Source organism: Rutidosis leptorrhynchoides, chromosome 1 (assembly GCF_046630445.1).
Source record: "Rutidosis leptorrhynchoides isolate AG116_Rl617_1_P2 chromosome 1, CSIRO_AGI_Rlap_v1, whole genome shotgun sequence".
In the NCBI taxonomy this organism is placed as follows: domain Eukaryota; kingdom Viridiplantae; phylum Streptophyta; class Magnoliopsida; order Asterales; family Asteraceae; genus Rutidosis; species Rutidosis leptorrhynchoides.
The window spans coordinates 373,659,932-373,676,530 of NC_092333.1; positions in this window are offsets into that span (position 1 = coordinate 373,659,932).

Genomic DNA, 16,599 nt, shown 5'->3' on the forward strand with positions numbered 1-16,599 from the left:
TGAAGAGTATGCAAACCCCTTTGGTATTTTGGATAATCTATCCAAAGTCTATCAAATCTCAGGTTCGGATGCAAATCTTCCAAGTGCATATCAGAAAATGTCATGACTGGATGAGGTATATCTTGCTTGTAGTAGTTATCCACTTCCTGTTGTTCCGCATTCTCAGCAGGAGCATTGCGAGCTTGGGATGAAGATTCACCCCTTTCAGTCTGCAAAACACATCAAACACAATTTTTGTGCATCCAAATATGCATTAGTGTCAGCAAAATCATCAATCAAAATAATTACAATGACATGATCAATTTATATCAAACTTAAGCTCATTTTCATATTTTCATCAAATCTACACTTTTTCAAATAAGCATATACGAAAATGTTCGCCAAGTTCATAAGCATTCAACTTAAATAACATGTCAAAATAATCATTACTAGCAATTAAACAAGTTTCAAATGGCATTATCTCTCAAAAATCAAGTTCATGAATTTTAGACTTGAAAAAGTCCACTTTAATTCTCAAAATCATGTTTAGGCTCAAGGTTTGGATCATTTAACTACCTAAACATGTTACACTACTTAATTTAGCAACAATTCATGACAAAAATCGGCCATATCCTGTTTATATCAAAAAGCCCCAAATTGCTCAAGAACACAAACTCTAGATTACTCAAAATTTAAAGTTTAAGGCTTCTAATCATGTTAAATAGCATCAATCTAGGTTATACAAGCATAATACATAAACAATTTAAGCATAATTACACTAAAAAGCATCAAAATCAAATTGGGTATAAAATTGCTCAAGAACACAAATTTTCGGATTAAATGCTGTTTAGGTGTAGAAATTTACCGTTTTTCTTGAGTAATTCCTTGATAGCATCCTTCTCAACATGATTTTAGTAAAAGATTTGATGATTAACGGTTAAAAATTGTGATTTTAGGGGTGTTTTTGTGGGTTTTTGCGGGTATTATTTTTGCAGTATTTTTGAGTTGTGTGTGTGGTCTGAGCTGTTCTGCGTTTTTATTTTTTTTCTGATTTTTGGTCCCTCCGCGAGTCGCGGGGTTTTTACCCTTCAAACTCCGCGAGTCGCGGAGTTTTTTTTTTTTTTTACATCTTATACTAATTAAAACAATTAAGTAATTAATTTTAAAATTTTGTTTCCCTTGTTATTTAGGACGAGGTCGTTTCGGATCGATGTCCTAGTCCGTCCTTTGACAAAATTTTAAAATTTGTCCTTTTGTAGCGATTGTTTTAAAAGCTAAGATTTTTGGGTTTTTTAATGTTTTTGGCATACTTTAATTCAATAAGATTAAAAATAATGATAATAAAAGTTCTCGTCCCTCTCTCCGGTAAAGCAATTTCGGTTCAAAGACCTAGTCTTCAACTTACGACGAAGTTTAAAAATCATATTTTTAACTTAACGAGATAAAGTAAATTTTTGTTTTTAAATTCACACCAAACTTAAAATAAAAATACATAAAATTCAAAATTAATATTAAAAATTCATACCAAACTTACAATTTAAAATGCATAAAAATAAAAATTCATATTTTAATAATTAAAAATTCATATTATAAATTCACATCAAACTTATATTAATTTTCCAAATATTTACAATTTTAAATATATTGATTTTACAAAGTTTATAATATTAATTTAAGATTTATATATTAATTTTAAAAACATGGTAAAAATAAAATTAAAAATCTTTTTGGCTTTTTATCCCACTTTAATCAATCGAATATTATCAAAAATATGCGTCCCTCTTTTCGGTAAAGTAATTTCGGTTCCAAGACCTAATTTAAGTCATGACAAATTTTTGAAATATTTTGGGTTGATTGATTAAAGATATTTATACCTTAAGAATAAACGTTAAATTTCGCAGTGATGTAATAAATTTTTGAATGATATCAATAATTTCGGTCGCCAAACCTAATTTTATTCAATACCAATTTATTACTTTATAGCGAACAAATTAGCGTTTATTATCAAAAGGTTAAAAATAAAAATAAAAATAAAGACTGTACAGACTTACCTGTGAGATAGTATTCTTAGTTATATGATCTACCCCATTCATAAGATAGTCGGTTTAATTGGTTTTCCATGGCTACATAGGCGTAACCTCGAGCATTCAGTGTTTTTCTTCTAAACATACGAACGGTCCGTCTCTGCATAAAGTAACAAATTCGGTGTTTGAATAGGTTTGATTATTTGAACATTTACCTCCATGTGACCATTTTCCGCATTTGTGACATCTTTCTAGGTGTCGTGCTCTTCTTTTCGCTGCGGATTTTGATTTTCCTTTACCAAATTGTAACTTATTATCTTCGCATCTGGATTCTTTTCTAACTCCGTCCAATCTTTCTCTGATTACTGATACTATTTCACTCGGAAGTGTGTCATTATTACGTTTAGTGATCAAAGCGTGTAGCATTAGACCATGGTTTAGTTCACAGGCAGTCTTCATTTCCTAAAAAAAAATAAAAATTCAGAATGGGGGGAGAAGACTAGTTCTTTAGGGTCTGCTAGGGAAAGACCATTCGGGTTCCATTTCTGAGAACTACACGAAAACAGACAATCTAACTCTAACAGAAATACATTTTATCCTTTAAAGACTTGATTCTCCCCACACTTAGTTAGCTGTGGTGTCGAAATTGTGATTAACTTCGTTGTCGACTTCCATCGGACCATGTATGTAATGTTTAACTCTGTGACCATTAACTTTAAATTCAATCCCATTTGAATTTATTAATTCTATCGTTCCGTATGGGAAAACTCTTTTGACTATGAATGGTCCAGACCATCTTGATTTCAATTTTCCAGAAAATAGCTTGAATCGTGAATTGAAAAGAAGAACTCTGTCTCCTTCTTTAAATTCTTTTGAACTTCTGATTCTTTTATCATGCCATTTCTTCGTTCTTTCTTTATAGATTAACGAATTTTCGTATGCTTCATGTCTTAATTCTTCTAATTCGTTTAGTTGACTTAATCGTAGACGTCCAGCTTCATGTAAATCAAGATTACATGTCTTCAAAGCCCGAAATGCTTTGTGTTCAATTTCTACTGGAAGATGACATGCTTTTCCATAAACAAGTCTAAAAGGTGTGGTTTCAATTGGAGTTTTGTAGGCTGTTCTAAAAGCCCAGAGTGCATCCTCCAATTTAATGGACCATTCCTTCGGATTTGATCCTACGGTTTTCTCTAGAATACGTTTTAAAGCTTGGTTTGTATTTTCAACTTTTCCACTTGTTTGTGGATGATATGCGGTGGAGATTTTATGAGTTACTCCATATCTTTTAAGAACTTTCTCAAGTTGATTATTACAAAAATGAGTACCCCGATCACTTATTAAAGCTTTCGGTGTTCCAAACCTTGCAAAAAGACGTTTTAAAAAGTTGACTACAACTCATGCATCGTTAGTTGGGAGAGCTTGTGCTTCCGCCCATTTAGATACATAATCAATGGCTACGAGTATATATAGATTATTATGAGATTTTGGAAATGGACCCATAAAGTCAATACCCCAAATGTCAAATACTTCACATACTTGTATGACATTTTGTGGAATTTCATCACGTTGACTTATTTTTCCGGCCCTTTGACAAGCATCACAGGATTTGCAAAGAAGGTGTGCGTCTTTGTAAATTGTAGGCCAATAGAATCCAGCATCATAAACTTTTCTTGCTGTTAGTTGAGGCCCATAATGCCCTCCTGTTGGTCCTGTGTGACAATGGTTTAAAATTTTACTGGCTTCATCTCCAAATACACATCGGCGTATTATTCCATCGGGACAACTTTTAAACAGATGTGGATCTTCCCAGAAATAGTGTTTTATATCACTGAAGAATTTCTTTCGTTTTTGGTACGACAATCCTTTTTCAAGGAATCCACATACTAAGTAGTTTGCATAGTCTGCAAACCATGGTATTTCATTATAATCTATCTTCAATAGATATTCATCAGGAAAGTTGTCTTGTATGGCCGATTCATTTAGAACTTCTAATTCGGGATTTTCAAGACGAGAAAGATAATCAGCGGCGAGATTTTCTGCTCCTCTTTTATCTCGGATTTCAATATCAAACTCTTGTAAGAGTAAGATCCAACGGATTAATCTTGGTTTAGCATCTTGTTTTGAAAATAGGTATCTAAGAGCAGAATGGTCGGTATAGACCACCGTTTTTGCTAGAACGAGATATGATCGAAATTTGTCAAAAGCAAAGACAATAGCAAGGAGTTCTTTTTCAGTAGTTGTATAGTTTGTTTGTGCTCCTTGTAACGTCTTACTAGCATAATATATAGGTTGAAATCGTTTTTCAATCCTTTGTCCTAAAACGGCTCCCATTGCAAAATCACTTGCATCGCACATTAGTTCAAATGGTAGATTCCAATTTAGTGTTATCATGATCGGCGCATTAGTGAGTTTCTCTTTAAGAATATTAAAAGATTTGATACACTCATCTGAAAAGATGAATGGAGCATCCTTTTCTAGGAGTTTATTCATAGGAGTGGCAATTTTAGAAAAATCTTTTATGAAACGTCGGTAAAAACCGGCATGCCCTAGAAAACTCCTAACTCCTCTAACATTGGTGGGATGTGGAAGTTTAGCAATTACATCTACTTTAGCTCTATCCACTTCAATTCCTTCTTTTGAAATTTTATGACCAAGAACGATGCCTTCTTTAACCATGAAATGGCATTTCTCCCAATTAAGTACTAGATTTGATTGTTCGCATCTAATAAGCATTCGTTCAAGATTAACTAGCAAGATTCAAATGTATCACCGAAGACTGAAAAGTCATCCATGAAAACTTCCATGCATTCTTCTATCATGTCATGAAAAATTGCCATCATACACCTTTGAAAGGTTGCAGGGGAGTTGCAAAGTCCAAATGGTATGCGTTTGTAAGCAAAAGTACCATAAGGGCAAGTGAATGTGGTTTTCTCTTGATCTTCGGGTGCTATTGGAATTTGAAAATATCCGGAAAATCCATCTAGAAAACAATAGTAACTATTTCCGGCTAATCTTTCCAACATTTGATCTATGAAAGGTAAGGGAAAGTGATCTTTTCTGGTGGCGTCATTTAATTTTCTATAATCAATACATACACGCCATCCTGTTACGGTCCTAGTAGGAATAAGCTCATTTTTCTCATTTGTAATGACAGTCATGCCACCCTTCTTAGGCACGCATTGAACTGGGCTTACCTATGGACTATCAGAAATTGGATAAATTAAACCTGCATCTAGCAGTTTAATAATCTCTTTCTTAACTACATCTTGCATATTAGGATTTAGTCTTCGTTGGCGTTGCACATACGTTTTATGACCTTCTTCCATAAGGATTTTATGTGTGCAATACGAAGGACTTATTCCTTTAATATCTTGAATCTTCCATGCAATGGCTGGTTTATGAGCTTTCAACACAGAAATGATTTGTGATTTCTCATTTTCAGTAAGAGAAGACGATATTATTACAGGTAATTCAGATTCACCATGTAAATAAGCGTATTCCAAATGGTTTGGAAGTGGCTTTAACTCTAATTTCGGTGGTTCTTTTATCGATGATTTGTATCGATATCTGTCCTCTTCTTTTAGCATTTGAATTTCTTCTGTTGTTGGTTCATATCCATTAGCTATAAGTGTAGCTAACATTTCAGCTTCATCAATTGGTTCATTACCTTCTCCTAAAGAACATTCTCCTGTTCCTTGTAATTCTGGAAATTCTTCTAATAATTCTGTATGTGCATCTATAGTTTGAATATAATAACATGTATCATCTGCAGATTGTGGTTGTTGCATTGCTCTATCAACTGAAAAGGTAACACTCTCATCCTCTATACTTAGGGTCAATTTCTTACCGAACACATCTATCATTGCTTTAGCCGTGTTTAAGAATGGTCTTCCTAATATGAGAGGAACTTGAGAATCTTCTTCCATGTCCAGAACAACAAAATCTACTGGAAATACTAAAGTACCAACTTTAACTAGCATGTTCTCCATTATCCCTCTAGGATATTTTATTGATCGATCGGGTAGTTGTATGCTTATTCTTGTTGGTTTCAATTCTCCAAGGTCTAGTTTAGCGTATAGTGAATACGGCATTAGATTTATACTAGCACCTAAATCTGCCAATGCTTCTATTGAACTAAGACTACCCAGAAAACATGGAATTGTGAAACTTCCTGGATCGGATAGTTTTTCTGGTATCTTATTCAACAGTACTGCTGAACAATTAGCATTCATAGTAACAGCCGAGAGTTCTTCCATTTTCTTTCTATTTGAGATTAGATCTTTCAAGAATTTAGCATATCCAGGCATTCCTGAAATCACATCAATGAAAGGAAGATTTACATTTATCTGTTTAAACATATCCAAGAATTTAGATTGCTCGGCTTCAAGTTTCTCTTTCTTCATTTTACTCGGGTAAGGAAGTGGTGGTTGGTATGGTTTAACATAAGGTTTATCCTTAGCTGTGTTATCTTCATTAACCTTTTCAACTACCGGTTCTTTTTCCTTTTCTTGATCAGGTTGTGGTTCTTGTGGAGTAGGAATAGCTTCATCAGAAGTTACAGGTATTTCAGGTGGTTTAAGTGTTGTACCACTTCTTGTGGTAATGGCTTTAGCTGTTTCATTCCGGGGGTTAGCATTTGTATCACTAGGTAGACTTCCCGGTTTTCTTTCACCTATTAACCTTGCTAGGTTACTTACTTCTTGTTCCAGATTTTGAATAGAAGCTTGTTGATTTCTAAATGCTTGAGTATTTTGTTCATTAGTTTGTTTCTGAGATGTGAAAAACTGCGTTTGAGTTTCAACTAGCTTCGTCATCATATCTTCTAAATTCGGCTTTTTATCATCGGTTTGTTGCGGTGGTTTGTTTTGAAAATTAGGTCTTTGCTGGTTGTATGTATTATTGGATACTTGTTGATTGCTAGGACCTTGTTGGTTGTTGTATGGAATATTTCGGTTATAATTCTGGTTTTAATTGTAAATCGGTATTGGCGGTTGATAATTATTCTGATAATTATTTCCAGGTCTTTAGTTTATGTATGAAATATTCTCTCTTTGTTCCATTGTTAATTCAATACTGAGACAATCTTTTGTCAAATGTGGTCCTCCACACTGCTCACAACTAATTCGTATTGAGTGAATATCTTTAGTCATCTTTTCCATTCGTCTCTCGACAGCATCTATCTTTGCGGAAATGGAATCTAAGTCATGGCTAGAATCGGCTCTAGCTGCTTTAGATGATCTAACGATATCTTTTTCTTGGTGCCACTCATGTGAGTGGGAAGCAGTGTTATCAATAATTTTGTAAGCATCAGTTTCGGTTTTCTTCATAATAGAACCACCAGCTGCTATATCTATGTCTTTCCTTGTAGTGATGTCGCATCCTTGGTAGAATATTTGTACTATTTGACAGGTGTCTAAACCATGTTGCGGACATCCTCTTAATAACTTTCCAAATCTTGTCCACGCCTCATATAGAGTTTCATTCGGCTTCTGTGTGAACGTAACAATTTCTCCTTGAAGTCTTACGGCTTTAGATGCAGGAAAGAATTGTTTAAGAAATTTTTCAACCAAAACGTCCCATGTATCAATCGCCCCTTCAGGTAACGATTCCAACCAATCTTTGGCTTCTCCCTTTAAAGTCCTGGGAAATAACATGAGATATATCTGTTCATCCTCCACTTCTCGGATTTTAAATAGTCTGCAGATCCTATTAAAGGTACGTAGATGTTCATTTGGATCTTCCTTCGGCGCACCACTAAATTGGCATTGATTAGTCACCATGTGTAAAATTTGTCCTTTGATTTCATAATCTGGCGCATTAATGTCTGGATGAGTAATTGCGTGACCTTGGCCAGTGCGTTTAGCTCTCATTCGGTCTTCCATACTTAATGGTTCCACATTCTCCATAATTGAATTTGTTGAATCGGAATCACTAGAGGATTCTGATTTAATGGTTCGTTCCTCAACAATCTCTGTTTGAATGATTGGTGGTTCCGGAGGAAAGTTTAGTGGTTCAGGATCTATGAATCGTTCCTGAATATTCTCTGGATTCTCAATTGTGAGGTCGGGTTCAAAAAATGGATTATCGGAAATTTGAACTGGAGTACTTGGTCGACTGGATGACGATTCTAAAGAAAAATCAACGGCGGTAATATTTGCTAAATGTCTTGATCTAGTTACAGGTGGTGAACGTACAAAAGGTGGTGAACGTCTTGCTCGGTGCATTCACTGAATATCCTATTAGTTTTTAAAAGGAAAGAAAAATTATAATAAGTTATCCAATCAATAGACTTTTCTGATTTTGCCCACGTTTCGAATAGCCAAAAGATGCAGCAGAGGGGCAGGATTCGTTTGGTCTCAATATAATTGAGGACTGTTTGGCTCCAATAACCCGGTTCACGTACAAATCCAACTATTACTACGAACCAGAAAATTTTGATGTCTATCAATTTAACCACTTAAAATAAATTTTCGTAATTTTAAGAAATTTAGATAAGAAGTAGATTAAAAAACTATGTCCTAAAAACTAGGATAGCGAGAAATAAGAAAGAAAAAGAGCTCGTCGAAAAAGGTCGAAAAAGAAAAATGGTTGAAAAATAAAAGGTGACGGAAAAATAAAAGAAACTTATAAAACTTAAAAACACTTGACTAACCTAACCTTATTACCACAACTAACTTAAAATTATAATCGCAAATTGAGATTACTAATTGGAATGATAATTGATACATAGTAAAAGGTGTCTAAAAATATTAAAGCTTACAGGAAAAACTATATCCCAAATGGCAATAACTTAAAAAAAAAAAAAAACTAAAACTTAAAAAGGCGTCGCAAAATTCTAAAGTACCTAAATCTTAGTCTAAAAAAAGCACTTAAGGGATTTTACGGCAAAGCCTAAAAATCTAGAAGTAAAAATAACTATGGCAAAAACTAAATTTAAAACTAAATATGAGCTAAAAATACAAATATTACGCTAAAACGATTGAAAAGGGACAAAATATAAAAATATACAAAAAGTTGTAAAAAGTACAATTTTTATAAAAATATTATTTTTATATTATTTATTTATTAAAACTATTAATTTTACAATTTAATTAAACTAATTTAACTAAAATATAAATTAAATAAAAAGTAAAACTAATTATAATAATAATAATTAATTAGGGTTAATAATAATAATAATTAATAATTACCCGTAATTAAATGCAGATTAGGGTTTCTGTCAGTGTCAGGGTAGCTCCGCGAGTTGCGGTAGTCGAGGCAGCAAACTCCGCGAGTCGCGGGGTTCCAAAATTCAACTCTGGTACAGTTTTGAAATTCGACGTTTTTTTTTCTTTTTTTTTATATTTTCTGTTTTATATTTTTCTGTTTTAAAATCTAAATATTTATATAATAAAAACTTATATTTAAAAACTAAAATAAAAATAGAACTACTTTATAATTTTTTAAATAAAAATCGTAAAACTAGATTTATATATATATTTTATTTTTATTTTTTTCGGTTTTTTTTATATGTTTTAAATAAAAACAAAATACTTAAATAAAACTTATATAAAAATAAAGAAACTTTATAAAACTTAAATATTTAACAAAATCTTAAAAATACTTATATTTTTGTTTTTCTTTTTATATTTTCGAATAATTAAAAAAACGTAAATTTTTTACAAAAACGTATTTTTATAAAAGTAAACTAAAAATAAAATTTTTTTTTTATATTAGCGTTGCGCTTCCGACTTTTAAGCGATTCCCCGGCAGCGGTGCCAAAAATACTTGATAGTTTGAGCAGAGTGTATATAATACTATTAAATTTTACAAGTAAATACAATTAAATACGATACAATTTTACACAAGATATTTATTTATTTAGAGAATGGATATACTTAAACCTTGCTACAACACTTATAGGCAGTGTACCTAATCGTACAGTAGTGTAGTTTTTAGTAAGTCCGGTTCGTTCCACAGGGAAAATCTTTAAACAAAGCTTAACGCTATATTAGTTTACTTTTATAAAAATGCAAATATATATATAAGTAATATTTTTATTATAAAGGGGGGTTTTTACCGTTTAATGACCGGTTTGTCGATTTTAAAACTTTAGTCGCAGTTAAAACCAAATGTAAAATAATAAATAAATACAAGACTTAATTTAAAGCGTAAAGTAAATAACGATAATGAAATTGCGAATAATAAAAGTGCGATAAAATAAACTTGCGATAATTAAAAAGTACGATAATTAAAAGTGCAATTAAATACAATAACAATAAAAATGCGATAATTAGAAGTGCAATTAAATATAAAATAAAGGAAATTAAATATGAAATAAAAGAATTATGCTTATTTAAACTTCCGTAACCATGATGTTTGACGTGTTGATTTTAGTTTTATGCCCATGGGTTAATTGTCCTTTATCCTGGATTATTTAATATGTCCGTCTGGTTTTTGTCCATAACAGTCCATCAGTCATAAATATAAAGTGCGAGTGTCCTCGTCAAATTATCCTTATACCCGAAGTTAAATATTCCAACTAATTGGGGACTTAAACTGTAACAAGATTTTAATACTTTGTTTAATAATTACACCAGGATGTCGACTGAGTGTAACCCAAGGTTTTAATATTTTGTTATCAATTATACCAAGTGTCCTTGTACATAATTTCACCCCTGTTTTAATTATTCTAGTGGCTATTAATCCATTCCCGTGTCCGGTTAAATGAACGATTATTCGTACATATAAATACCCCGCCCATCGTGTCCGATCGAGTGTATATGGTAATTTATAGGGACGCCCAATTGTAAATATTTATATTAACATTAACAAACTATCATTTAGTTAAACAAATATAAAGCCCATTAATAGCCCATAGTCTAATTTCCACAAGTGTCGTTCCTTTGTCCAAACCCCAATTATGGTACAAAGCCCAATTACCCAATTTTAGTAATTAGCCCAACATCATGATTACTTCGGATTAAATAAGCATAATAATAACTTAGCTACGAGACATTAAATTAAAAAGGTTGAACATAACTTACAATGATTAAAAATTGCGTAGCGTTACACGGACAGAATTTCGACTTACACCCTTACAACATTCGCTAACATACCCTTATTATTAGGATTAAAATTAAAATTAAAATTAAAATTAAAATATAAATATAAATATTTACGTATAGATATAGAGAGGATGGATATATGATTGTGAAAAATGATCAGAATTCGGTTGGCTTTATAGGGAATTGAGTTCAGGGATACTCCGCGACTCGCGGCAATTTTTTCCTTCAAACTCCGCGAGTCGCGGAGTTTGAAAATACAGCTCACCAACTTTGGAGTCTTTCTTGCCGACGGATTTTTATTATTTATATAATATATAAATAATTATAAGAATTATTTAAATATTATATTATATTTATGTGCATAGTTGACTTGTAATTTTTAGTCCGTTGCGTCGAGCGTTGAGAGTTGACTCTGCTCTCGGTTCTGGATTTCCGAACATCCTTGCGTACAATTTAATATCTTGTACTTTGCGTTTTGAATCTTGTACTCTTGTAATTTCGAGACGTTTCTTATCAATAATTGGAACCTCTTTGATTGTATTTTGTACTTTTGAGCTTTTTGGTCGTTTGCGTCTTCAATTCGTCGAATCTGTCTTTTGTCTTCACCTTTTATTATTTAAACGAATATCACTTTTAAATAGAACAATTGCAACTAAAAGCTTGTCTTTCTTGAGGAATAATGCTATGAAATATATGTTCGTTTTTAGCATTATCAGACACATTCCGAGTTTCAAGTGGCATAGTTTAGTTTGGTTACTAATACTATTTTTAATGGGGACAATAGTAAAAACATTGGATTGTTTCAAACGCTTGTACACCGCGCAAGACGGAGACTTGCAGAGTCTAGACTATAATATACAAGTTTGGTTTACTTGTTTAAAAATACCCGGACATTAGCGTGGCCGGAAGACTCTTGAATAAAGATATTGGTTTTTCTTAAATATGGATAAATTGCATTGGATTGCTTATGCGTAAACACTTATAAAATTTTTATAAAACTCTTGAGTATAAACATACAAGCATTGGTTTGCATCCTTTGCGTATAACATTGGATTGTTAGCGCAAGAATAAAAAGATCACGATAAGATTGAGGGGTCGCTCCCGTCATGAAATCATGACATTTATTCTAAAAAAAAGTTATGATGCACATAAAAATTGTAAAGAATCGTTATATTCGCCATAATGTATTCGCAAGATACAATGGTAAAAATGCACATAACAAAGAAATATATTTGATAATGAAATTTAAGTACCAATTACATTCAGAGCAAAAGATAAAAAGTCTAAATGCCTGTCATAATGGTGTGACTAATATAAAATAAAAACTAATATATACTAATAATAATAGGGTGGCTTGGCTGAAACGTTGCCCTACACTAAGGAGAGTATATAATCCTCACCCGCAGCAATCAGACGCATACCCTACTTTAAACGAAAAAGAAAATATAATATAGGGATGCGAAACCTTCGAAATTGCAAGGCCCATCCCTCACTACCAAAAAATCGCTACCCGATATGGACTAACAACATCTATTTCAGGTAGCATAATGTAACGACCCGGATTTTTCCGCTAATATATTGAAGATTAATATTTACATAATTAAATGTTTCCAACATGTTAAGCAATCAAACTTGTCAAGATATATATATTTGGAATGGATTTCATGCAAATGTTTGACCACCCAGTCTGTCTGACGATTCACGAACATCATAATTTGAAATAATTATATAATGATGTATATATGGATATATATATATATATATATACTTATGATTTGTTAAAATGATATTTAAGTATCTCATTGTATATAATAACAATTGGTTATATACATAAAATGAGATTACTAACTTAAAGACTTCAAGACTATATACATATATATAACGATTAACGTTGTAATAACTTCTAAATTAAAATGTATGTATATGTATTGTATTAATACACTTTTGAAAGACTTAATAATATATATCAATATATTTATACTCAATAAAGATAGCTATACCCATTTTCTCATTCAATTTTATCAAGAATCCTATTCGTATTCATACGGTATTTATACCCGTATAATACCCAGCTTATATATGTATTTACTATGGGTATATACATACCAAATTATTGATCTTAGCAGCCCTCAATCAGTTGTGAGACATGCATAAACATGATGTAGACTTGTGGGAACCATGGCTTGGAAACTAGTATGACTAAATGCATAAAATTACAAATCATGGAGCCATGTTGTTGTCCCCATTTTGATGCCAACATGTAGGATAAATAACCATCCATTTCATTCCAATTAACTACATCATTTTACCCTCTAAACACATACTCAAACACTCTCTCAAACCTCCATTCAATTCAGCAAGTATTGGTCTCATAATCCAAGTTATAATCATCATAACAAAGCTTGATCAAGAACACTTCAATAATTCCAAGCCATCAAAGGTATCTTTGAACTCAAGATATTCTCCTTATTTCTCCAGCAACTTTACTCATTTGATTTGAGGTAATAACCTTATTCATAATCTTATTCAATTCGTATTCATATAGCTATCTTATTTTGAGTTATAACTAATAACAACAAGAACATAGTTTAGATTATTTCTAAACTTATTTGCAAATAAACTTAATCCTTCTAACTTGACTTTTAAAACACTTCAACACATGTATTATGACACTATGTCAAGCTAACATCAGGATATAAAACTTGTAAACACAAAGAACACCTTAAAATCGAATATAAGCCGTCTTAGTCGAACAGGGGCTGTTTTGGGTTTAATTTTAAAAACCTATCTTAAACTTTAAATTAAAAGATTTTCTTTGGTGAAAAATCTTATTTTATATGGATATGAAATATATCCAAAATCCATGGTTAAACTCAAAGTGGAAGTATGTTTTTCAAAAAGGGTCATCAAGATGTCGTTCTTACGACGGATATGACTATCTTCTCTTATTAGACACCTAAGCTGTATTTTCAACTATAAACCCATACTTTTTATGTTAATATTAATAATGTTGAGTTCGATACGAAATCATGGCAACTCGAATCACTCAAAACGGATTTGTAACGAAGAAATTATGGGTAAAACAAAATTGGATATTTTTCTTAATTTTTAGCTACGGACATGATTTATAAAAATAGATGCTAACCTTATCCTAGCTAACTTACCTTGTATCCTACATGTATTTATACATGTCTTATTCCCGAACTTATGGAAATACAATTTATAATAGTCGTGATTAAGTTCTACGACAAAATATTATAGTCTTAATAAAGATCGTAAGGCACCATATATATATATGACTTGATCACCGCGGACTCGTATACAAAGTTTTGACATATAATTTTGACTTCTTCTATATATATTATTGGAATGAACTATTAGACACCATTGGCAGTAATCTCGAGTTGGCTGTGGGTCAAAGTGGATTCCAAAATATTATATACTTTGAGTTGTGATCGAGCCTGAGACATGTATACAATGGGTCGTGGATTGCTACAGACAATATACATATTATGTGTCTTATTATATTAAGATAATATATTATAGTGTTAGTGAATTCTAACACAATATACGCATTTATATTTATACTGTTGCACTATTGGACTATTGGACTACGAACGTTGGACTACTAACAATGGACAATTAAAATTATCACAAGTTATCATAAGTATGGAATATTAGTTATATATATATATATATATATATATATATATATATATATATATATATATATATATATATATATATATATATATATATATATATATATATATATCTTGACACAAGAATATTATTATTAGGTTCGTGAATTTGTCAAAAGGCCAAGTCTTATCACCATCTATTCGGAAATCATCACAAGTGAGTTATAGTCCCATTTTTACTATCTAAATTATTTTGGGATGAGAATACATGCAAATTTATAAATGTTTTACAACATAAGCTCAAGTTCATGAAACTACATTCTATGATTGTTTTGTTATGCCAGATATCTGTACTTATTATTATTATTATGCTTGGTAACCTAAGAATTAGTGAAAAACACTAATTGGCGCGAATCCTAAAGGTAGATCTACGGGCACCAACCACCCCCATTTTGAATAATGGAAATGCTTTAGTACTTCGAAGGGTTCTTGTCATACATTTGAATAGTGGAATGTATGATGCCAGATATCTTAAGCACTCTATGTTAAGTTCGGTTACCAGGCGACTCATCGTATGAATGATTTTTGCAGTTGTAATGATCCTGCGCATTTAATTAAATGAAATCTTGTGGCTTATTAAATGTTATGATTATTATATAGAAATTAAACTTATGACTCACCAACATTTTTGTTGACATTTTAAGCATGTTTATTCTCAGGTGAATATTAAAAATGCTTCCGCTATCGTATGGCAACCCAAGGTCAAGATTTGGAGTCGGCATAATTGTTTATATTGTTTAAACTTGCATTCGGAGTATTTGTTGTAATATATTTGATCATATTGTAATGGGTTGTGTAAAAACTTATGTATTTGAGGAGAATGTCTTTGATAGACAATCTAAATTATGTCATTAAGACCTTTATTCAATAATAAAGGTTATGGTTGTTTTTAAAAACGAATGCAAGATTTGAAAAACGTCTCATATAGAGGTCAAAACCTCGCAAAGAAACCAATTAATATGAAACGTTTATAATTAATATGAACAGGGCATTTCACATAACAAATTCAGTTGAACTTGTCATTAACAATCTGCTGGGCGGAGATGTTTGCATCATTCACCAAATGCTCCAAATGGGGAATGGGTATCTGCTCCAGCAAGGCACAAGCATGGTCACATTTTTCTTTTATGCCATCAGAAAGAAGTTCAGAAACCTTAGGAGGAATGGAAGGCAGCACCTACATTTCCTAACAAATAATATCCCAGAACAAGGTGCACTCATACGCACACGCAACTACCATCGCTGCACCAAATCACTGTTCGACAGCTTTGCAATCAAGGGCGTGTTGCACAATTATCGGCAAACCCTATGAAGGATGTCGTACTCTGCCTTCACCGCATCATGTTTTGTGCCCCATGATTCTTGGGCAGCAATCCAGTCATTGAAACTTTGATTAAGAAAGACAACATGACTTTTCGCCTCCTTTAGCTTCGCAGACAAAGATGAAATTTTGGACTCCATGAATTTCTTCTCAGTGTTGTGTTGATCTTGATCCTGCTATCTCTTTAGCATCAGAACATTGATGCACTCCTCCACCTGCATATGTGCAGTTACCGTAACCACAAGTTGGGCAGAAAGCCTGGAATTGTCCTCTTCTAACAAACTTATCTAGGGTGCATCCGTTGATGATGTCGCCGGTGGATTAGCAAGAGCAGCTGATTTTTGGTGAAGGCGGTTAAAATCTTTGGCCAATTTGAATAATGTAGATTGAACATCAACATACAGCTCTTCAGCAGGAGATAGATCAGCAAACTTCTGCACCAGATGAAGGGGTGCACAAGATTGTAAGTAAGAAAATTGTTCGGCAAAAACTAACATTGGAAATTTCATAAAATCGTTGATGTT